Raw genomic sequence first — 27,120 nt, 5'->3', positions numbered from 1 at the left:
AATGACCGTTTTATTCTAGTCTGAGTGTAAATAAAAATGATTTCAGACCAGGAAAAGCCGAAAGGCACAAACAAACTAGACAGTTCATGTACCTGAGTGCAGTTGACTTTAAAGCCAAGATTACTGCAATAAAAGAAGCTCTTTTATGTCCCTCCAGGTGATGTGTACTAAATGAACCCAGAATAAAAGGAACATATGTAATACAAACAAGATATTGTTTGCCTGTTTTGTAGCTGCAGTGCTCACATCAAACAAACCTGCTCCACAATCTACCACATAGTCTTAGCAGAAATACTGTCAAAATCATAAAAGTCTGTTCAGTTTTCTGGAGAGAGAGCTATTTCTGGTATTGTAGATGCAACTGGCAGAGCTGTAAATAGTAGTCAGGAAATAGTACAACTGGAAGTATAATGCCAAAATAATGTTAAAAAGCCCACAGAAGTAACAGTATTGTAAAACTCATGTTGTTTTTTCTTTAACATAGACCATTATTGTAAACAGACTCACATGTCTATGTATGATGAAACATACAGTATGTGGGGAGATATGATGAGATTATAATGGTGTCTTACTCCATTTATATACTTTAACACATAATAAAATGAACACTTATACAAAAGTGCACCTTTCATCTCAGAAGTGTTCATTCTACTACTTACGTATAATGGACTGCTTCTTAAATATGGTTATAGGAAACAATGTTGTGATATAAAATGAACAATAATTGTGAATCACCTGTACAATGAAATGCCACATTGACAAAATGATGTAAAGTAATGGATGTAATGAAAGTTTGATTGTCAAAATGTTGAAAATAGACAAATTTACACTATTTGTACAGAATTAAATGAAAACTTACAACTGTTTCTCAAGGGTTGGTATGCTTTTTTCATCTGTAGCAGGGGGTGGAAAAACTAGAAAAACATAAGTCAAAAATGGTGACAGTAGCTCAACTGTACATTTTATTAAACTTTCAGATTTTATTCCTTGTCATAGGGATATACCATGACAAGCACTGAAGTCACTCCCCCCATACACACAGTCACAAAGCTTCTCCCTCCAATACTATTTCCTTATTTTTTACAGTCTCAAAGGAAGCTTTTTTTTTTTACTTGGGGAAGGACCCAGTTACGTATCATATGTAGGCATGTCAAGGGTATCTTTCACACATGCTTGTGGTACATTAGCACAGAAATATGTGAAAGTATAGTACAAATTACTCCACAACAAGCACAAACTGCTTTTCTACATTTTTTACTTCACTTTCATACAGTCGTGCTAGATTCAGTGAAAAGCCATTCGGATTTTCATTTTCATGCCTACATGTCTCATTATGTATGATTTGAAAATTCATTATAATTTCCATTAAAAAAAAAAAACTCATAAATGAACAAAATGAATTCTCTCACTTCCTTCTTGAATGTAAATTTTGTACAATGAATGAAAGTGAGACAAAGTATTGGGTTTGGCTTTGCTAAACCCAAATCATACTTTAGTTTCAAATTTTGTGTTCTGAAACACAGACTTTTGAGAATGCATTTGCAGAATTTGGAAGGTAATTGTTCTTTGCCCAAGTTGTAGGAAGTCAGAGTGAAAAAGATAACAAGATGGAGTACAGGAAACAAAGTCCTCTGCATGGAAATTATGTGAGGTAATGCTCTTCACAAGGAATAGATACTGAGGGACATAGCCACGATTATGGTTTGTATGCCGCAGATTTTACTTGCTCCAAACTATTAGAAGCTTTTTGATACAAATTTACTACCATACTTGATCCAGTCATGTTAAAAATAAAGGAAATATTTTTCTCTCAGGATCAAACTATTTTAGCCAAAAAATTAATAAAGACAAAAAAATCCTGTCAGAAGATATCTCAACAGACTACTTGAAAGATGTCAGTTTCCAAAACTAGTGTTCGTGATAATTTTTACAAGAAAGAATATATATGCTAGTGGAAAGTTAAATCCCTAGTTTTTGGTATTAGTAGATCGATTTGACTTGTGACGATACAGGTGATCAAGGTGGAAGACATAACATCACAATATTAATTCTGCACAGTGTTTTGCTGTTACAGAGAATTGTCACTAAGTTGCTGATATCAGCATGCACAACTAGTTCTGTACAGAGGTTTGCTGTTATACAAAGTGACTTGGACATCATAATACTTTACTAGTTCTACACTGGGCTTTCTTCATTCAGAGGTTCTCCACAAAGAATGTCTCAGGAATACACTGCACAGGAACAGAAAATTTTAAATAGATATCATAATTTAATAGTAAAGTTGAGCACTTTCTTTCCTCAACCAGAACTCCATTAGAACAATTACAAACTTTTTAGTTACACTTTAGATAACATTTCTTAAAAAACATGTGACAAGTCATATGACTCACACATCATTACATTATTACTTTCTTAATTAAAAAAGGGGAATAAACTAAAAATCCTATTCTGACTTGACATATTAATTAAAAACACTATAATACATTTTATTAAAACAAATAACTTGCGAACATGTTTATACAATTAAGAAGGGAGATATAACAAATACATAATGTAGGTATTGCATCAATGTAAGTTTTCAAAAAAAATGTTTTTTGTATTAGTAAATGTCATGCAATTTGAAAATGGAGGTAATTGGAAGACTAAATTAGAAGCTTGGGAATATTATTGGTATATATTACTTAATATGAATAAATTTCCAGGATTAAATGATTTTGTATCCATTAATAGTATTTTGGTGAAAAAAGCTGCTTGATTATGAACACTTTTCATAGTATTCGTTTTAATAAAATATGTTTTTAGTGCTTTTTTAATATGTGAAGTTAGAACAGGATGTTTTTGTTTAATCCCCTTTTAGTTAAGAATATAATAATGTAATGATGTGTAAGTTATATGAATTTAGTCACATAGTTGTTAAGAAATGTTATATAAAGTGAAAGTAAAAAGTTTGTAATTGTTCTGAAGAAGTTCTGGTTGAGGAAAGAAAGTGCTCCACGTTACTATTAAATTATAATTTTTTTAATTTTCTATGGCTGCTCTGTTTATTCATGAGATGTTCTGTATTGACATCCTCAGAATCAAAAAAAGCCTAGTGCAAAACTAGTAAAGTCCTATGATATCTAAATCGCTTTGTGGAACAGCAAAACTGTGCAGAACTAGTTGTGCATGTTGATGTCAGTCGTAGGACAATTTTCTGTAACATTAAAGCACTGTGCAGAATTAGTATTGTGCTATGGTGACTTTGTGACAATGCACTGTAAAAACAAAGACCTGTGTAGAATTTTTGCTGCACTAAGATGTCAGTCACTTTGTGAAAACCTATGAAATAACAAAGCCCTTTACAGATCTGGTACCATATTAGTTTAAGTCACTTTATGACAACATTCTGTAGCAGCAAAGGCCTGTTTAGAAGTAGTACAACACTATGATGTCAGCCACTTTGTGGCATCTTCTGTAACAATAAAGCCTTGTTGAGGATTAGTACAGCATTATGATGTCAAAGTCACCTTGTACAATACTCTGTAACAGCAAAACTCTGTGAAAAATTAGTTTTCAGTATTATGTTGTCAAAGACACTTTTTTAGAAAACATTTTATTGGATTTTCAATTTGTAAAGTAATCACAACATTTACAGTCAGAGATTTGTGATCATTATAAATGAAAAAAAATCAACTAAACCTCACACACAAAAGAAAAAAAATGACTATTTACAGGAGTGTCCATTAACCATCAAGTCATTCAAGTTGTTATTCATTACATTAAATCTAAAATGCACTTATTTTTGCTTGTCTAGCAGATCTCTAAGTTTTGTCCATGCATGGTAGCAAGAGGTAATCCTGGTTATTCTTTACTTAATTGTAATGATTTCCAGATGACAGACTTCAGTTGCTATATTTATAAATTCTTTAAAAAGGGTGTAGATTAGTTCTTCCAATTATGAGTTATAACCTTTCTTGCTATATAGTATAGACCACAAAATGCAATATTTCATTTTTTAACACATATAGGAATATGAGTGTTAAAAAGTATTAGTGGTTTAGCTAAAACAAATTTATCTCCCAAAAAAAGCATGTAAAAAAAGATTGTTATTCCAATAAGGTGTTAAGACAGTGTCATCAAAACCCACGTGTTGCCAATCCACTTTAAGTTCTTGTTTACATCTTCAACAAACTTGTTTCTGCTTGAACATTAATTCAATTTTATGTGGTATGAAGAAAGATCTATGCAAAAATTTCCAAGTAAAGAGATTCCATCTAAGAGATGAAGTTGTATGTTTAGAAGATATCAGAATAATTTTTTTATATTCTTCACTCTGAGGTCTATTTTTAATTATGGTAAAATAGTTCCAATAATTGTCATTCCAACTTTTTGTTTCTCTCCTCACAACCCTATATAATTTGTATAAGACACCCTGTCCCAATGTGTTTTGTTGCATTAAGAATACTAGGTATTCAATTATTTTTTTGGGATATGATCTCTTATTCTTGGTTGCATTAACTTAATTTCCCCTTCTACATGTTGTTTGCAGGATTCTACATCTAGCCACATGTCTTTATCTAAATTATATTTGTTTTTAATATATAATCAGCATAATGTAGCTTTTCATCTTTTATTAACTGGAACCAATATAGCAGAGTTTTCTCTTTAAATGTGATCATTGTTTCTAACTTTGAGGTAGATATGTTATTTTGGGTATATGCCGTAGGAAATGTAAGGACAATTCATGCTTTATATGCCAGGCTTATATATATATATATATATATATATATATATATATATATATATACACACATTTTTTTAAGTGTTTACTATAGTAGAAATGAAATAGGAGTCACTTATTTGGTGACTTTTTCCTATAAGGTAATCCCTTAGTAACCAATGTAGACTGTTATTTAGTATGAGTGAGGTGATTATTAGAATATCTGTTATGTTTAGAGTTTATAAAAGAATAAATAAAACTCTTTCCATCTAGCTGTGTAAGTGTTAGTAATCCAAACATATATTGTTTTTATAATTGATGATAATGAATATAATTCTAGATCTGGTAGCCCTATGCCTTCTGCTGCCCAGTCTCTCATATGATGATTTAAAGCAATTCTTGGTTTATTAGGATACTAGAGAAATCACAAAATTAAAGTGTTAAATTCTTTAATACAACTTTTTGTGGGAGGTAATGTTAGTGATTGCATAATATATAAGATTTTTGGTACGGTAATCATTTTGATTATAGATAACCTCTCTTCCATTGTGAAGAAAGTTTTATTCCATTTGTCTATTGTATCCCCAGATTTACTATTCCTCCATTCAGGATTAGTCCTGCATGGAAACGGCCATTTAGGAGCAGGATGGCAGTGCCCCATGCATAGTAATGAGATGCACTGCCTGAGCTCCTAGGCTTACACAGAGCATGTAAGAGTGCAGGGGGCATGTCTGGGAGTAGAGCTCTCAGAATATACTTGCCCCCGCAATGAAGAATCGCAGAAAGGGTTAGGAAATGAGCGAGACCGCTCATAGGTGCCCGCATACCCCCACCAACAGCCCCCCTTGTGTACAACAGCAACAGTATACATAAATAAAATGAACAAACCCTTTTTTTTTTAAATCCAAATGAAGCTAACCATAGGTGCACGGGTGTGCCCATCGCTTAGCTATGGTTAATGCAGTTTAAATGGCTGAAGAGGATAACAAGGAAGATATATGCAAATGAAGCAGCATAGCAATAGTGTAGTGGGCAGAGCATTCGCCTTATGAGCAGGCAGTCCCGGTTCGAGTCCCACACTGCAGCAGATTCCATTTTTCCATGGCAAAGCACGTTATGAGTAATAGTTATGTTGCATAGCCCACTAAATAACAATAGTTTTATGAACTGGAGTGCTGCAGTAAATGCACATGTGAGATGTCAGTATCATAATGAATAAGGCACTAGTAAGCAGGTTTAAGTACAAATAAGCAGTAGTAAGCATATTTAAGCACTATTAAGCGGGCTTAAGCCTGTTTGCATGGTGGTAAGCAAAATAAACAGCCATGCAGGTCTCAAACCCAGAACCCTATAGTCACAGTAGTTAACTACCAAGCCAGTAGTTAACTACCAAGCCAACAAAGAAGTACAGAAGACTGAGGTATCAGCAAACAAGTCCTCACCATAGTAAAACCAAACTGAACCTGTGAAAGGAATCGGTATACAGTCATATGTTCCATAACCCACTGCATAACATAAATATGTGAACTGGAGTACAGCAGTAAGCCCAGAAGTGAGGTGTAATTGTAATAGAGTGTTGAAGTCCCCAATAAAACACAAGGACCCCATAGAGTGTACGTACACATTAATCTTGGATACCAGGCAGATATATAAGATGTAATGAATAAGAAATCAATGCCAAAAAGGAAATATAATGCAAAGTGTAATGTAAGCAATTCTTAGCATTGCACAGGCCAGCATAGGAGGTGTAAGCAATGCGGAGACCAGCTAACTCATTGTGCCTAGTGGTATACCCCTTTAAACAATGCCAACCTTAGGTAAGCAGGTTTGCCCATATTTTAGCCATTTTAAAACCAGTCAAGCATGGGAAAGTGCAGGAAATCGGCCCTACTTAAACCCAAGAGGCGGGAATACATCTCATAACTGGTTGTAGCTTTCCTTGCAAGCACTATGGCAGTAAGGGGAGAAGGTGTGCACTTTCGGGCACAGCGCTGGTGCATCCGGGAGTCCAAAGTTATGGCAGGACTCCTTGTCAAAGACCATGATCAGAGACTGCTGCAGGACCAGTACCAGGACTCCCAATATAAGACAGAGGCCTGGGACCGTCTCACCCATGACCTCACCAGTGCCACTGGCATACCCCGAACTGGTGAGCAGGTCAGGCACCACTATGCCAACCTGAAGCGGCGTAAGGGGGATCTCTTGGAAGAGTGGCTCCAAGATGCTAGAGCAGCAAGGGATGTTCCAACTGTGTGTATTACCCAGTATGTGTGTAATAATTGCCAGCTCAGGTATATCATGGATATGTATGGCTAAATATTTCTCTTATATCCCTCACAGCTGCAATGGAGCAGGCCACGAACCAGGAGGCCCACATCTGTCACCTGGCAAGGCTGCAAAACAAGGCAGGTCAGTAATACTCATGCATTTACTGTCATAGGAAAGAAAACTAAAAGCAGTAGTAAATGAAGTGCCTGTATATAACCTGTATTGTTCAAGGCAAGTACTGCATACACTAGAGAATATGGCAGGAAGAGTCTCATACTGTTTCTGTGTCAATAAAAGTGTAATATCCTGACAAAACAGGTCTAACTGCTGGACTGCATGTGTATATTCTGGTATCATACGGTAATGTAGATTTGCAATCATGTAATAGTACTGTTGTATTAAGCACTGTTACCCACACCGTGCTCCATAAATTGAATGTGTAGGAATGTCTGTATATGACAGGTGTAATCCCCAGAGGCCATTTTAGTACAACTGAGAGACACATAGACAGTAAACAGGGAAAATGCAGACAATAAAAACTGAATAGCACATGCAACTGATATGTGAACTGTTGTTTTTTTTAGCACACACAGCCATGGTTCAAATCCTGCCAGTGGTAGTAGTCTGCATACAGAATCATACCCCACAACTGTACAGTTATGTCCAGAATGTCTATTAAAGTGGCCCATATCTATTGCCTATCAACCTGTCCCCCTAGGAAATCAGTGGGATGATCCCAGATGTATAGGCAGGAAACAGGAAATACAGCTGATTGACACATATCTACGAGAACAAACCTGGCACACTAGCAACTCCCCAATACCTTATGTGACTAAGAAGCCACGTATGTCCCACCCCACCTTGTTAAGCTGTGGTCAGAGTGTGTACAGTAACAGAGTGAGATGTATGTGCATAATAGTAATGTGGAACCTGGTACTGTGTGTGGGAACATTCGGGTAGTGCTAATAAACATTCCACGAAAAGGTCTGTCAGATACCAACAATGTGCCCAGAAGTACAAGAATGATATGAAGTTGCTCTGAGTAATGAGGTATTACACATCACTGTTGCCAACACTGCCCTACAACATATAACTGTCTAGGAAATCTGTAGAAGAGTGTTGTAATAGAAGGTCAGAATGCAGAAGCACAGGGGATTAATAAGACAGAAAGCCGATAAGAGATATACAGCAATATCTATATAGCAGACACAACTGTGATGGGCAGTGTTTAAGTTGTAGCAGACACAGCCATGGTCTGAGTCCTGGGAGTGGAATTAGGCTGCATACAGAATCATAAAGAATCGTACTCCAACTTCCGTGGTGGTGCAGCAGTAGCGTTGTTGCCTCACAGAAAGAGGTTCTCCTGTTCGATTCTCGGCTGTAGTGCGGGGAGTGCTTTCTGTGTGGAGCCTGCATGTCCTCCCCGCAGTTGGATGGGCATTCAAAAGACATGCATAAATGGGCGTGCTTTAGTTGAAGGTTGAATGTCAAGCTGGTACCTCGGCGTTCGTGAAAATCTACTGCCAATCATTAGCGGACCAGAGTTCCGCTGTGGCGACCCCTAACCAAGAAAAGCCGAAAGACAGCAACAGAATCATACTCCACAACTGTAGAGATGAGGCCAGAATGTCCAGTATATGGGCCCATATATGCTGCCTGTCCGCCTGGTAAGTCTGTGGGATGATCCCAGATGTTTAGCCACCAAACAGGGAATACAAGTGATTGTTGAACATCTGTGAGAACACACTTGTCACTGTAGCAAACCCCGAAACTGTTAGGAGAGTAATATTTCAAGTATGTCCTATCTGCACTCCCATGTTATCAAGCTGTGACCAGAGTGTGTACAGTAACAGAGTGAGTTGTATGTGTATAATACTAATGTGTAATCTGGAACTGTGTGTGGCAACAGTCAGGTAGTGCTAACAAACATTGCTCCCACAGGTACATCGGATACGAACACTGTGCTGAGAAATACAGACCATTATAACCTGTAATGGTACTGTTCACTCTGGTATAGTAGGGAATTGTGAGTGTTGCAGTTTCTCTGAATAATAAAGCATCACTGATCACCCACACTGTGCTACATAATATAACTGTGTAGGAAAGCATGTATATGTGTGTGTCAGGTCACTAAAGGTGGAAGAGGGCAATATTTGAGATATGCCCCGGCACACCAGGATGTGGTCAACACATGGCCAGAGTCTGTGCAGAAAGAATTGGATAGCTATGTGCACAACATCAACCCAGAGTCTGGGAGTATGTGTAGAAACAGTTAGTGTTAACAAACATTCCCTCCACAGGTATACCAGGTAAGAGGTGTATACTGCAGGTAAAAGTGGTTCATGTGTAACGATGACAACAGCCATAACACTGTCCAAATTAAGGCTATAGGTTAGTGTAGTAAGACTTTGAAGGTACAGATAATAGCACTGATTAGGAAAGTAATGTGGACTACAGGAATATCTTCTTCTTCTTTTGGCCTTTCCCGGTTAGGGGTCACCACAGCGGATCACCTGCCTGTTCATGATTGGCAGTGGAGTTTTATGGTGTCGAGTTGCCAGTCCGGTGCCCAACCTTCCACACACACACACACACACACACACACACACACACACACACACACACCTAGGGGCAATTTAGAGTGTCCAATCCACCTATATTATGTCTTTGGGATGTGGGGGGAAACCGGAGTACCAGGAGGAAACGCACGCGACCACAGGGAGGACATGCAGACTCCACACAGAAGGCACCCCAGCCAAGGATCGAACCAGAGAACCTCTTGCTGTGAGGTGGCAACGCTAATCGCTGCACCACCATGGCCGCCCATGGACTACGGGAATATACTAGTTGTTAATTGACATCTTTCTCTCCCACCCCACCATATCTCCACCAATAATCAACATGCCCATCCCAACTGGTATGTATTGACACCTATGTTCTGATAATGTCCAATTGATTGATAAACATTTTAATGGTTCCCATGAATGTGCTATATTGGATTATTCCAACACTGGTGGCATGGTGCCATCAATGTACCTGCATGCTGTTCTTATTACCACTGTGGCCCCATATATGCATGTGTTATGTTTGCTATGCAACTGTTCCGTATCTGGTGTCTGGGTTAATGGGAATATCTATGCATGCTGTTATACCTAACCCTGGAATGTGTGGACAATTACTAACCCACATATGATGATGAAAACTAAACACTATAGCACGCTTGGGAAGGCCGGTCCCAGCGGACCCACCTGTCCCACCTCAGCTGGCCATGGCACCAGGCACCAGCATGTCTGGGGCCCAACACGGGACCTCCCTGTCCGTTGGTCCTTCAGGTGGAGCTGCCTCAGGGATGGGGCTCGCCCCCCCGAGAGTGGGCATGGACAGGCACATGTCACCCATTGCCAGGTCAGGGTCATGGTGCGTAGAGTGATCAACCAGCAGTTTGGTGATCTTCTATGCCAGCTCGAGGGACGCTTGTTATGATTAGAGAGTCTTTCTGGCTCTGTGACTCAGCCCCCAGCACAGCCACCTTTGGGGCTGTAAAGGTGCAGTGGTGACTGCCCATGGGTGGGGATCTCAGTCCCACTGTTACCACTAGGGGGCTTGTGGGCTTCCAATTTCCAAACACCCCTCCCCATCAAGGTGTTTACCCCCCACATGTGCCATACACTGCCCCTGTATGCATCTTGTTTGTCTTGTCTGTTAACCTACCCAACCTACCTCCCCAAATATACCTACTACCCCTCCCCAACATTTATTTTATTTATTTATTTATTTATTTATCATTTGTTGACCGGGAAAGTCCGACTAGGATCCACAGAGCCTGTTTTCAGTGGAGGCCCGGGGAGAAATTCTCCAGATGCATGTCTTTGGAATGTGGGAGGAAACCGGAGTACCCGGAGGAAACCCACGCGAACACAGGGAGAACATGCAAACTCCACACAGAAGGCACCCCAGCCGAGAATCGAACCGGAGAACCTCTTGCTGTGAGGTGACAATGTTAACCACTGCACCACATCCCACTCTCACTCTGAGGAAGCTTGTTTTATTCAAGTGAAAGCGCTTAACCATTCTTAGTTTGTTGGCATTACAATAAACTTTTATTTACTTCTACTTGGTTTCATTGAAGATGTTGTGGACTGGTATGAGCGTTGAATAGGGGGCGAATTCCCAAGACACAGAGATGGAATTTTGCACACAGTGCATTTGCTACTTTTTCTTTCCTAGTTGAACTGAAAAAAAAGGGGCAATCTGTTCCCACAAAAAAATCTCACCCCAAATATAGCTGTCCATTTCACACACGTGTCCACTGAACACATGTAATCCGGTCTAATTGGCATCACAACATATTATTACTATCCTCACCCCCTCCCAGGTGTTTGAGTGTCCAAATCAACCTCCAAATTCAGTGTATATGCACAGCTGTTGCTGTAGAAGAAATGGGCAGCTATGGACTTTCCCAACACCCTTTCTGCACATCCGTGGCTATTTTCCCTACTGTCTTTCCCTCTTTGTGCTCTTTTTTACCACTTTCCTATCAACCCCTTTTTCTTTTCTTTTAAAGAAATTAGCATGGGGGTAAGCAGGAGTAAACACTTTTAAGCAGCAGTAAGCGGGTTTAAGCCTGTTTGCAGGGGTAAGCTATGCCTACACAGGTTAAGCAATTTAGAAGCTAACTGAGTATAAGAAACTGTAACCGGAAGTTAGCAGTGCTTACCTGTGCGAAAACCCGTGCAAACCCGCTTACAACTGCTTTAAAGTGCCTTAATCACTCTGTATCCAACGGCCCGTGTTCTGCCTAGCAACAAAATAAACAGCCTCTGCATAGCTCAAACCCAAGACCCTGCACTCCATAGCCAAAGTGATGTACCACTAAGCCATGTCATATATACATAACCCTGATGTTTCCAAAAACATATCATCCAGCCCAGTCATTCAACAGTACAGAGAATGTATTCCAACATTTAGATGTATGTGTTTGTATAAATATATTAATATCTCAACAGATACAACATATCTATATATGTACATATATATATATATATATATATATATATATATATATATATATATATATATATATACATATATATTAATATATATGAACATATATACATGCAAATGCCTACATCTATAGATATATATGTCTACACCTATATGTCTAAATATACACAGCAAGTTACATATATGTAAGCAGATCTATATCTATGTAGGTATATACAGAAATAGTTATATATATGTAAGCAGATATATCTAAATAGGTATATATGGACATACTTCTGTAGATAATGGGAAAATAACTAAGACATATGTGTCCACATACACCGTTAATGGGGTTGAGAGACCCCAAACAATATACGTCTTGTACAAATTGGTATACCCCCCACAGCCAAACATGTCCACCTGCAATACACTACCAAGTGTTGCAGATCCCATAACCAGGACCTGACACGACTTGGGCATCCCTAGGATATATATATACACAGACACATATATGCAGATACAGATATACATATATATATATATATACACATATATACATAACTACACATACACACGCAGAGACATATACGGTAAGTTACATATGTAGTACATGCACACAATATGGAACAGCCACTATTCCTACAGTTACCACCTTACCAACTGGAGACTGTATGAACCACCCATAGTAATGACATTCATTGCCTGCAACATATACTCACAGAGATATCAAAGTATATAACACCACACACAGGTGTGCATAAATGGGAAAGCTTTATTTGTGTACTATTACAGTTGTATATGCCATGTCATATAGCTGTTTAGACATGGACATCCATATAAACTGAGTAATGCAACTGTGAAACAGTAATACTAATACAGTAGTCTGGAAAGGGTAACAAATCTTGCTGCCCAGGCTAAGGCCATCAAGTAGTACAATAGTAAAGACAGGCTGGCCCACAGGATACCAAACAATGAACGGTAAGTAATGCAGGTGTATAGTTCAGCAGCCTCTATCTGCACTCTGTAGACAATCCCTAGGGGGTACAGACCTCAGCTGACACAATGGGATGTAACTGTTACATAATAAGGCACAACTGACACCATCACAAGCACACTGATAAACAGAACAGTCTGTATGGCAGGTGGCAGTAGGCCTGCATTTAACCAAGGTGGATTGTATGGTAATGTACATCCATATACCTTAAGGCAGCTCACCCCTGATGGTCTTCTGGACTTTGGGCTTTCAGGATTCTATAGTGCTCCCATATACATATGTGTATATATAGATATATGTATACATAGCTATACATATATGTATATATAGATATATGTATATATAGCTATATATGTAAGCACATCCTATGTGTACAGATATGCCTAATTATGTTGGTATATATGTAGATATCAGTAACTATATGTGCATACATATCTATTCTGATATACCTACTACTGTCAAAATATATGTGGATATCCATACGTATATGTGCATATGTATATCTGTATATGTGTAGACATATATTGCTCTGCATATGTATATAGCTGGGTGTTTATTTGTATATCTATGTACATATGCATATCCATCTATGTATGTCAATATGTATATATGTATGTCTATATAGATATCTGGATAAGTATATGTACATATATCATCACCATATGTCCTGAACATGGAGTGTAGCCCTACCTCAGCCTCTGTAGACCCAACTTTATAGTGCAACGGGATGTCAGGTATGTATAGCAGGTATACTTGTAGAGTATTGCTACTGTCATAGGGCTTGTCTTCACAGACGTGTGTGTGGGAGGTCACATCTGCTTATACCATGTGCACCATTGGCTACTGACAGACATCCTAAGGACATCATAGTACAGTACTACTGCTAGCACGTAATGCTCCTGTGGACTACAGCAGAGATACTGGCCAATATATGTGGACAGTCTGACACACTCTGGACAGTCCAGAGATATACACATAACCCCGTTGTGCAAGACATGTGGACCAATCCTGACAATGTGGATGTTAACAGCCATGTAGATGGGTATAACACGTAACTACTGGTATAAATTTCCCCACATAGGTTATGCATTCACACATCCCTGTCTGTCCTGCCACATAATAACCATGGGTAAGGGAGTGCCATGGCCACATACCACTCACTAGATATTGACATACATCTGTACAACATACCACTGCTCTGTCTGACATACATGACTGTTATGGTGGCCCGGCAGCAGTACATCTGGCAAGTAACTGGACATTACATCTCACTAGGTAAGTTCACTAAGCTGCTAGGCATGTAACAAAGCACTGTCAGTCTACAGGCAGACCGGCTCAACCCTGGCCTACATTTCCTATGGGGGAATGCACATGTACCTGCACATAGACAGCAGGCTCTACAGGCATGCCACAGCACAGAGTAACATACATCTGTATGTAGGTGCATCACCACAGCCAATGTGAACACGACCATAGATACATATGGCATGCTAGCATATTATTACAGTATATGGACTATCTGTTCAAAACCAGCCTCATATGTGCCACACACATACTCACCCTACATATACTGGGCCACTACACAGTGTGGTCTGCTGTCTGTCTGTGGTATGGGACATGTGTGTGTATATGGCCCTACAACCATGTAAGCCAATAGGATAACATACAGTGGAGCAGCATGTAACATCAGATAGAATAGGACCAAGAACAATGACATCTACCACAGTCTGTACACAGGCCAAGGTACATATTAACAATACACACACTGCCGACAAGCACCATAAGTACACAGACCTCAGTACTGTACACACAACCACAAAATGTCCAGGTTATATCATCAAATATAACCCCTACTATACATTACATGTGTAGCAGCCTGATATCTCATTGGCTTGTTATCAGATATGATTTCAGTAATTATGGTGTACAGTACATATGCGCTCCTTACTGCATGACATATGTACAAAGGTTGTCAGGGTTGTGGCTGGAGGCACATACACTGGGCCAATATTGACATGTTGCTGTGATAACCTCATACATTTACTGTTGTAACAGGGTTTTTTGCACTATATGTCCTATGAGGGATATGAAGTCAGTAACTCTCATGGCTGTCACCATCTACATACTGCAACCCTCACACTGCCTTCTGAAGTTTACAGATAGGTGCCCTGTGAATAACACCTGAAACAAAAGGCACTGCACACTACCCAGTCTGCAGATGGCCCTACAGATGGGTGTTCCCTCATAAACATAGCACTGACATGGCAGGTATGTAAACATGTAGGACAGCCATATCCACACGCACTCTGTTAAACCAACATTACTCCAAATGCAGTATAGCAGCACTTGCAGTCTGTAGTCAGGTCAGACACATCCCCCTCCTGTGTGTTGGCCTGTTTCCACAGTGTATGCTGTTACAGGTAAAACCCAATCCATCTGAGATGCTGTTTGCCAAACAACAGATCGAGTTCCTACTCACAGTGAATGAAAGACCCAACACCAACATGATGTTCCTAGATACTGGTGTGTGTTTCCCTGCAATTGGCTATGGGAATGTTACCACAGCTGTTCCACATGCAATCAGCTAGAGAAGGGCTGCAATTCATGCAGAGACCATCAGCTGATCTTGAGCATCACTTAAAACACACATGCTGCTGCCTAAGCAAAGCAGATGTAAGTCTCCACATCCACCAGAGAGGGAGTAAGAGAGGCAGACAGAGGCAAAGAAAAGCCAGGGAGGGGTGGGAGAGTAAAATGTATGCATGTTTGTGTCACACACCTACCAGGACAGGGTATCAAACCCCCAATGACTGTGTAGTGCTATCACATGTCCATGCAGTTATTGGATGTGCAACATAGGTTTCATGTTGGGAAGCCCTCAGAACGTATATGTGATGGTGAGCAACATCTGCAACAGGGATATGGTAGCTATGCGGTAGGTGTAGTACATGTGCCTGCCCGCATGAACAGGTATCAGTGTCACCACAGCCACACTTGGCAGGGAGGCACACACATTGCCACACTTGGCAGGGCCATGAATACAACTCAACACTAGTGGGATTGCCACAACACAGTACTGTGCAGGTATCACATACACCACAGGGGTCATAAGGAGCTTATATGTGCAAAGGGTATGTGGAGGTGTCTGACATCAGACAGCATGCTTCAGTATGCCAATGGGGGTTGTAGTGAGTGTGAATGTGGTCATATGCATCATACACCAGACACACACAGACACGGGTGCCAGTACTGACATGCATGTGTGCACTGCTTCACAGGTGTGTTGTGGTTGATGGTGCCACATGACTATACAAGACTAGGTGATGGGTATACCTTAGCATCAGGCCACATGACAATGGTCTGCATTGTGGCTCAGGGGTGTAGTGTCTGGAGTTGCCCACACAGGTGGTTATTGTATTCCCATCCAGTCACCTGGGTGACTACTGCATGTGGCCAATGCTGTGCATTGCTTGTCATATATGTGTTCCTTCATCCATGATATGGACAGTGTCTGGGATGTGCACACCTCCCACATGCATGTACAGTGACATGTAGAACTGTACCTGGGGTGTCTGGCCCATGTTGTGCACACAAATCATTATCATCAGATGTGCTAGTCCTGACCTCATGTGGTTAGAACTGTTCATGGACAGTAGGTTGGCCCTGCACCTGCATTGATAGCATGATACCAGTATTCCCTGGTGTCAGTGGCATCTGTCTATACAGGGCTTGTATTTCAGGCATGTTATGTCCTTTGTGGGTCACATTTGATGGCACCATATGTGTTGCAGGTGTCCAGCAGGGAACATGGGGGAGGTGCACTGTCGGCATGTACATGCCTATTGGACTGATGGACATGGTGCCATGCCCTCTGTAGCCCACTGCAGTCACACCATGGTTACTATCAGTGGGCAATATGCAGGGTACTACCAACATAGTGGCTGTTGCCTAGGCAAGTGTGTCTGTGTATGCGACATGGGTTGAGAATGTACCCTGGATAATTCAAGGGCTGCTAACATTGTTCAACTGGCATCAATGTCAAATTTAGGGGTATGGATTTACATCCCAGCCTCTTGGCTATTTCACATCTGTTATCCCTGTACAGTGGACATTGTGATATATACTTGGCCCACCATATGAGAAGTTTACAAATCCTGCTGCACATTGAGTCCAGTTGTTACACACTCACAACCACCACCATACAGGATACAATTGACAAACACAGACACACACCTGTCATGTCTGGGATTAGAACTCATACCTAATTAGTATATTACACTACAGCACTACGCCATTATAGGACACCCCATGGAGATTACTGGAGTTCTCCTTCCCCAAAAGTGTATTTCACAGTGAATTACATCATCAGGATTGCCAAAGTAGGGCATTTGAATTGTAGTGAGTGTGACTAGCCTAAAATGCATTGCTCCCTACACAAACATAAAAACACACACAAAACATCCACAAGTGTCATGTGTGGGGATAGAACCCCTACCAGAGTTCTATATCACACTACAGCATGATGCTGTTATAGGGTGCACCACTGGGATTACTGGAGTTCTCCTTCCCCAAAGGTGTATTTCACAGTGAATGACATCAGCAAGATTGCCAAAGTAGGGCATTTGAATTGTAGTGAGTGTGACTAGCCTAAAATGCATTGCTCTACACACACACACACACACACACACACACACACACACACACACACACACACACACACACACACACACACACACACACACACACACACACACACACACACACACACACAATTGCCAAGTCTGGGATTAGAACTCTTACCTAACTATTCTATCTCACTACAACAGTACAGTTATAGGACGTGCGACAGAGGTTACTCAGCTACAACTTTTCTAGAGGTGTATTTGTAGGTGAATGACATCAGCAGCCTTGCCAAAGTAGAGCATTTGAATTGTAGGGAGTGTGACTACCCTAAAAAGCATTGCTCTCTAAACAGACAGAGTCAGACAGACGCACACAAACTTGCCAAGTCTGGGATTAGAATTCCTACCTAACTAATTTATCACACTACAGCAGTACGCAGTTATAGGACATGCTACGGAGATTACTGGGCTACAGTCTTCCCAGAGGTGTATTTCTAGGTGGATGACATAAGCAACCTTGCCAAAGTAGAGCATTTGAATTGTAGGGAGTGTGACTACTCTAAAAAGCATTGCTGTCTACACAGACAGAGACAGACACACACACACACATACACACACACACACACACACACACACACACACACACACACACACACACACACACACTTGCCATGTCTGGGTTTGGAACTCCTACCTCACTAGTTTATCACACTACAGCAGTACACAGTTATGGGATGTGCCATGGAGATTACTGGGCTACAACTCTCCCAAAGGTGTATTTCACAGTGGATGACCCCAGCAGACTTGTCATAGTAGGGCTATGGGGAGGGCAGTGTGTGTGCATGGCCCATAACCCATTCATCTAGAGGTTGACACACCACATGCGGGCACACACAGGGTCATAATTCACAGGTACATGTATACAGCTGCTAGATGACTGCTTCCTTGTACAGTCATGTTGCACAGCTAGCACATGCACCACATAGTCTGTAATGCTGACAGATACTGGTGGCTAGTATCTACAGTGAATGACATGTGGTTGTAGCCCTTTGGCTGTGTGCTGGGTGGAACAGGCCTGGATGGCTTCTTATCACAGTCACCCTCTTCCACACATCTATGTATGTCTACCTATGGCTTATTATAGTGTGTTGTCCTTAGATATATGTCTGTATTCCTGTCCACTGTGTGTGCAAAGCATGTGTGGTGCATACTGAGGAGTGTCTGCACTAACATCTGCAACTGCCAGATATGTCTGGTCCACTGGTGTTTGCAGACATGGCTTTCATGTGTTTAAGTGTGTGAGCATGCCCAGTATGACCTTTCAGTATGTTGTTGACTGACATTGCTTTCATTTCTCTAAGTGTGTGAGCATGCCCAGTATGCCCGTCTGTATTAAATGTGTGGATCGAGTCCAAATAGTTTGTACTGCAGTGCTGACCTTTGTGTTGTACACCTACAGGTAGCATACTGTTTCTTCAGGGTATCCATCAATCATTTGGCATTGACTGTTACTAAATTTCTACATAGGATGGGGGGGGCACACCTGACTATTTCTACATTTCTACACAGGATTGGGGGGCACACCTGACTGTTACTACATTTCTACATAGGATGGGGGGAACATCTGACTATTTCTACATTTCTGCACAGGTTTGGGGGGGCACACCTGACTGTTATTACATTACTACATAGGATGGGGGGCACACCTGACATTTGTACACATTTGCTATGAGTGTACTGGTATGTCAGGTACTCCATTTCATTCTGTATTCTTACCTATCATGCTGACTAGAGGCATACCAGTGTACTACAGATCTTAGCTTTGATTTACCTACATATTAGTTTCTGACTTCCTACCCTTCAGAACTAACATCCCACTGCTTGACCTGCTGTAGTCTGTCTGTGTAGGCCTGGGGGGGGAGTTACCCATAGGCATCATTCAGAGGCCATAGCACAGCCTTTGTTTGTGTTTGTCTACATCTGTCCTGATTGCTGTGACTGTTGTTGGGTATGTGAACCCCCTGACTGGCATGTGTATGTCACTTACCTTGTGGATGTCCCAGTATTAAGGGTGTGCTGCAGGGCTGCCTATGTCAGATGTAAATAGTACACTCCCTACACATGGCTGAGCACAGGTAGTGTAATGTTTGGCATACCTTTTACTGTATGTGAGAGTCAGAGAGAGGTGTTATTCCCTGGGTCCCTCCTGTGTCAGCATATGTGCTATGTCTTGCCTCTTTGCCAAGGCCAGGGCATACTGGGCATGCCTCCTTCTGCCTACTGGGACAGGCTCAGGTTGTTCCTCCTCCAAATCACTCTGTGCCTGTGCAGGCCTTGGCAATGGTGGGGGGGGGGCTGTGTGGCCCTGCCCCGTGCTGTTCCTGCTGCAGCTGTTTCTGCAGGATCATATTTTGTAGCATGGCACATATGAGGACAATTTGGGTACATGTAGCTGGTGAGTACTGCAAGGCTCCACCGGATGTGTCCAGGCACCGGATCCCTGACTTGAGCATCCCAAACACATGCTTTACTCTAATTCCGATCTGTGCGTGTGCCTCATTATGGAGTTCTTGTTCGGGTGTGTGTGCATTTCTGATGGGTGTCATCAGCCACAGCTCTAGTGTGTATCCAGCATCCCCCACTAGGTGACTGTAAGGAATGTCCCCATTGGCAAATCTCTGGTACAGCTGCATCAGATGCCAGATGTGGGAATTGTGATAGCTTCCAGGGCGGCCAGCACACACATTCATTATCGCACATGACCTGGCAGTTGGTGTAGACCCTAACCCGCTCACCGGGTGGTGCTTTGATGCATATGTGCATGCAGTCTATAACACCCACTATCTCAGGGTATTCTGCTATTTGGTGGAACAGTTGCATATTGCTGGCCAATGCCTCATGGGTGTTGGGGAAGTATATGTGCTCACCAACATGTGCTGACATGGCATCCAGGAACTGGTGGAGTACCCTGGATGCTGATGCCTGTGAGATCCCCATCATATCCTCAGTTGGCCTTTGGAAGGTACCTGTAGCTAGTATTCTAAGGCCTACACATACCTTGGTATCCACTGGGATGGGTTCCCCTATGTTAGTTCTGTGTATGAGGCGTGGCCGGCACAGCTCAACAATTTGCTGTAGGAGGTCCCTATCCACCCTATAGCGCTCCACTATCTCCAGCTCATGTAGCCCCTAGTAGGTTACCCTAGGTCTGTACACTCTTCTCCGTCTCCTCACTGTGGGTTGGTCAACAGCATTCACATCTTCACCACAATCAGCCTCTTCCACAAGTTGTTGTATGATAGCTATTGCAGCTCCTATCATTTTGCTGTTGTGAGTGTTAAAAGTTCCCCACTTGTTTACACCGGTGGTGTAGAGTATGGGAAAAAACAGAGGGAAGGTGTTTGCATAGTTTAAAGTAGTGTTCTGCGCTGAGCTGGTCTGCTGCCTGTGTAACTGGATGATTCTGATACATTTCACCTGCCAGCTATGCTAGTTCTCCTTGATTAACTTCCTCCTGATGTTTTCCCTTCCCATTGCCTTCCTGTTTAAGCCCGTGGGCGTGCTGCACAAACGGCGTGCGCAAATGTGCACAGTGCTTCTACTTCCTGGTTTAACTTTTTTTTCCTTTAAAACCCAGTGTGTGATGCACACACCCGCTTAGGCAATGTACAGAGTGCTTAGGCAGAGTCAGACACACCCCCTTGCTTAGCTAGGAGCAAACTTGAGCCACAGGGCTCCAGTCCGCTTACAGTATGCCTGACATACACAGCCATGATGTCCGCTAACTCCTAGGCTTGCACCAAGCTATTCCTACTCTTACACTGTTGGGACCTGACTAGCATGCTGGGGAAAACTGGGATTCACTATCATTCCCCTCATTTGCATTTGCCTGTTAATGCATAGTTACATGTCTCACACTGAGCCTCCCCCCTTAGCAACCACTACTCACTGGCCGTGTTGTCTTCTGCCTGCTATTGACTTGCATGGCAGAATACTGATTTTAATTAGAATGCTTAGTTTAGGTTTATTTTATTTTCCCCCCGATCCTGTTTGCCCGCCGCTGCCCAATGCTTAAACAGCCGAGATCGGCTAAAAAAAATAAAAATTTATTTTTTTCAGCTGTTTGCAATGACAATGGCCTTATACTTGGCCATTGGCATGCTTTCTAACTGATACGCAGCTTTTATTTGGAGCTGTCACAGCTCCGTTTTGGATTTTGCAGAAATGTACTCAGTTACTAACTGAGTACATTTCTGCAGATTGTACTAGTCCTGCACGGCCAATTGCAAGCTTCCTGGATCGCAAATTTACCTCATTTGCATGGATTTCTCCTGCAAATGGGGTGATTTGCATACAGGAGCATAGTCCGTGCAGGACTAGTGCAGGAGAACTCATGCATGCCCCTGGAGGCTGTTCCTGGATCGCACGACAGATATATTGCCTGCTAGAGATCCTGCACTGATCCTGCATGTCATGCAAGGCATAGAGAATCCCGGGGAGAGTCTTTATATTGTTTATACTGTTAATATAATTATAGTTTATTATCTCTTTAATGTTATCTGTTATAATATTCCTAAATAATTCATTTTCTTTTCTTTGGCAATATATTTAATGAATTTATTTCTGATTCTATTCTTATTTGTATTTATAGGTAGTATTTTTGTTTTGACATTGTTAAATGTTAAACCAGATTTTCTATGAAATACATCCATTGCTAAGAAAACTGCAGATAGAGAATTATCATTGTCATTTAATGTCAGTAGGATGTCATCAGCAAACAGTTGAATTTTACAGTTTAAATTCTCATTTATGTTAATACCTTTTAAATCTGTATTTGATCTGAGAAAATTAGCAAATGGTTCCATAATTAGGGTAGAAAGCAGAGGTGAAAGTGGACATCCTTGTTTGGTTCCTTTTAAAATTTGTGTAGAATCAGAAGTAAAAGTACCTATTTTAACATATGCAAATCAATCATTATAAAGAAGATTAATAAGATATGTGAAGTTACTTGAGAAATTATGTTCTTCTAAAACCAAGAGACGTTTCCAGTTTACCAAGTCAAAAGCACTATTAATATCAAGACTCATTAATGTTAAGTTCTCTTTTGTTTTATTTGTATAGTCAATTATTTTGATTATTCCTTTAATAGTATCATAATTATTTCTGTTTAAGATAAAGGCAGTTTGATCTTCATCAATCATAATGGGCAGAATATATTTTAATATATTAGCATGAATTGCCATGAAAAATTTATAATCTACATTTAAAAGTCAAATTGGTCTGATTGAAGAGCATTCAGTAGGATCTTTGTCAGTTTTTATAATTAGAGAGATAAGGGTATATTTCCAGGAAGGAGGAATGCTACCTAGTCCTTGACTGTAGAAAAAACTTGTGTAGTATGTCTAGGGCTTCTTTGGGTAATAGCTTCAGATATAATCCAATCTTTACCTGGTGCTTTATTAGGTTTCAGTTTAGAAATTTGAGTTTGAAGTTCAGACATAGAGATCAGTTTGTTAATTCATTTAATTTGGTCATCAGATAGTTTTTTTAATAAATATTTGAATTATTTCTTCTGGATCTATTAATATAGTATTTTGATTGATTTTATTATAATAATCTCCAAATTCATTTAGAATATCTTCTATTTCTGTTACTTTTCTTCCTATGTGAGCAAACTTCTTTTATGTGATTGGACTTACTGAGTAATTTTGTTTTTGTTGCTAAATTGTGCATAGAGTTTGGGTTAATAGAGAAGTTAATCATCTTAAACTTCTCACGGTTAATTTTAGTTTTATGGTTTAATATTTCCAAGTATTTGTTATTTAGCTTATTAATCTCTTCTGTATTTTTATTTTTATTCGTTTGATTTTCTAATTTTAACTTATCAAGTTTTTTTTGTATTGCATGTAATTATTTGTCATATTGTTTTTTTATTTGACAACCAGTTAGTGAATCTACTAAAATGATATGCTTTTAGTGCAGCCTATAAATAAATTGTTGAAGTATCTTTTATATTATTACTTTCGATAAAGGAAATTATTTCTTTACTAAAAAGTCCATAAATTCTTTTAAACAAGTTATATATGCTGGTAATCTTCTGATTTTAACATTATTATTAGATTTCAAAAACAAATCAAAGGTAATTGCATTGTGATCTGAAAGTGGACAGGTTACTGTTTTGGCTTTGCCTAGTATATCAGTCAGGTCATTAGAGACATAAACTCTGTCAATTCTGGATTATGCTCCATGTCTATAGGAATAATAGGTAAAAAACAATGAATTTGGTTCTGAAAATTAAATTATGTCTCTAAGATGAAACAATTCAGTAAATTTTAACAATGTCTTTGCAAAAGCCTGTATTCTCCTTTTACCTTTTGTGTTAGTATCACTTGGTGACAATATACAATTAAAGTCTCCTGCTAGAATGATACTGCCTTTTGAGTTTTGAATTACTTGTTCTAGATGTTGGTCAACTGTTTTAATTCCTATTCCAGGAATCCAGTACAAGTTAATAAGAGTCAATATCGTCTTATTATACTTTATAGTTACAGTATAAAGCATACCTTTATCATCCTGATATGTTTCTGTATCCATAGGCATAGGCAGTGAATTTCTCCATAATATAGCAACCCCCCTTTTTATTATATTGTGAACTGGATAATATAGTACAGTTTTAGTATTTAATCTGTCTTTGTCTTCTGTTAATAAGTGTGTTTCCTGTAAAAAAATAACTTGAGAATTAAACAACTTCAAATATCCGTTTAAGCTATTTTCTTGCATCCATTATTTAATCCATTGACATTTATGAAAATACAGATAATAAATGTCATTTGTCCTACTGATCAAAAGTATACATGTACTTCTTTCTCATAGTTATGGCTAAAACCATACATCAAAGATTCTGAATTTCTACCCCCAAACTACTCCTGCCTTATAAATGACAGACTGCATAAAAAAGTGGTGGTATTGCCTTACTATCCCCAAGCTCCTTTACAGAAATATCATATTCCAAACCAATTCCCCACTTCTCCATTGCATAGCTACTTGTTACCTTCCTAAAACGTAATGATTAAAAGCCTTTGCATCATAGTTGTATTACATCCCCCAGGCAATAATACTCCTATTCTCAAAGAAATTCTTACCTGGACAACAAACAATATAAAAAATGAAACCATCATCCTAGGCAACGTCAATATTAACTGGCTAGATATTTCCAATAATAACCCCTCTACAGATATTAACCTTCACATCTATACTCAGCTGATCTCCGACATTACTAGACCCAACATCAAAGAAAACAAAAGCTCAGACTTGGATTGGGTCTTGGTTTCTGACCCAGAAAAAAACTACCACCTCAGGGGCTCTCCCAAATAGCATTATTGATCACTATCCAGCATTCATAATACATAAGCCCACCTCCATACCAAACATTCACCAATATAAATACACCAGAGATCTATCCCATTTCTCCCCAAACACCTACAACGACATCCTGCAGAACACTAACTGGAGCCCACTAAAACTTCTCCCACTCAACAAAACTGTAGAATTCTTCAGTTCTACATTTCTTAGGATCCTAAATGGTCTTCCCCACGCCAGTTAAAAATGATCAAGGCAAAACATGCAAGTTGGCTTACAAAGTCCACAAAGCAAGTTATGTCCTCTAGAGACAAAGCCTGGAAAGCTTGGCAAAAAAACAAAGCACTGTCTAGCCTCAATCAGTATAAACAACCACAATCAGGTTACACGCCTAGTTATCAAAAACAAAAAAGAATACTTCCAGGCTATCCAAGACCAACATAGACTAAACCCCAAGAAGTTCTGGGGGGCAATCAACTCCCTTCTCCACCCTGGAACTAACAACAACCCATGTCCAGACCCAGAAAAAACATGCTCTGAGACAGCCTCCCTCTTTAACACATACTTTATTGACACCATCAAAAAACTTACTACCACCTTCCCACCGAAACTGACCGACCAGGAACTCCACCTGTGCATTCCCCTTCAAATCGTCTACCTCCTTTCACACTAATCCATTCCCACCTCCACTATTAAAAACCTTCTTTACAAACTCAAACCCTGTACCAACGACCCTGATAACTTACCTGCAGAATACTTATAACTCTCAGCCTCCTTTATCACATATCCTATCAGCATCCTCCTCAACAGGTCCATTCAGAATCCTGCATACCTGATATCTGGAAAAAAGAATATATCCTTCCACTTCATAAAGGCAGCAACAAATCCAACATCTCAAACTTCTGTCTTATTGACATTCTCTCCCCAGTCTCCAAAATACTTAAGAAATGTATTCACACTCAGCTCCTCAGTCATCTGATACACCATATCCTCTCCCCTACTCATCATGGCTTTAGGCCCAGATATAGTACTAACAATTCCCTCATTTCCTTCCTCAACACAGTAAATAGAGCTTGAGATGCTGGTTCCTTAATCTCAGCACTCTTCCTAGATTTATCTATGGCATTCAACACTATTTGCCACTCCCTCCTGCTTACTAAATTATCTAATCTCATTCTATCTCCCCCTACCCTACAGTGGTTTACTAGCTATTTTAGTGATAGGCAGCAATCTACTAAATGGCAACACTCTTCCCCCCCTTTCGTAACTACAAATACAGGTGTCCCCCAAGGTTTAGTACTGAGACTCTCTTATTCAGCATATTTGTCAAGAACTTTCATTCCTTTCTCACCCACAGTACTGTTATCCAATATGCAGATGACTCAGTTATCATCTGCTCTGCTAAATCTGCCCCTGCACTATAGCGTCTCCCCCAAGAAGCATTTACTTCCAGCAAAACCAGGATATCCCAGAACCATCTCCCTCTCAACCTCAATAAAACAAATCTTTTAATATTTGCCCCCACAAAATCCAGCCCTGTTGACAAGTTACTATTCTCCATTCGCTCCCAAAATATATTGTGGACTCTTGAAAAAAGCTCAAAAATATAATTATCATTAGACATTTGCTTTTAAAATCCCTCTTACTCCCATGGAGTCTAATGCTCCTTGCTTGAATAGTCTAAACATCCAAACAAACACATCCAGCCAATACTCTGACAAAAAAAAGTCTACTCTACTACAATCAAATATGATGCTATTAACATTAAAGTAAAGATGAACCTGTATCCTTTAAAATGTTTTTAATATGTAATAGAACAATTATTTCACATCTTAACTTATTTAACATATACATTCTCCAGTTTTATGTGTTCATTAAGGAATTAAAGTAAGATATGCTTACATTTCTATTATTCCTTATCTATGCATAGTTTCGAAATTCATCAACTAATAGCATAAAATATAAAAGACTGCTGCAAAACAATTTAAAATGTTTTGTGGTGTGTCCCACCATATAACCAATGTACTTTCAGAACCTTCTATTCTCTCTTTGTAAGACTATATTAAATTAAATCACTAGTTGTTCCACAATGTTTAAACAATATTTCATTATTTGTTTATATTCAGCGGGCTGTTACTGTAAATAAAAGCCTCCTATGTTATTTCTGTCAAGTATACAGATTATTGCTTCTTTTG

The sequence above is a fragment of the Protopterus annectens genome, chromosome 8.part0, assembly GCF_019279795.1.
Source record: "Protopterus annectens isolate FY-2018-M chromosome 8.part0, PAN1.0, whole genome shotgun sequence".
Taxonomy (NCBI): Eukaryota; Metazoa; Chordata; order Ceratodontiformes; family Protopteridae; genus Protopterus; species Protopterus annectens.
The sequence above is the reverse complement of the archived record's forward strand: the minus strand, read 5'-3'. Positions refer to the sequence as shown.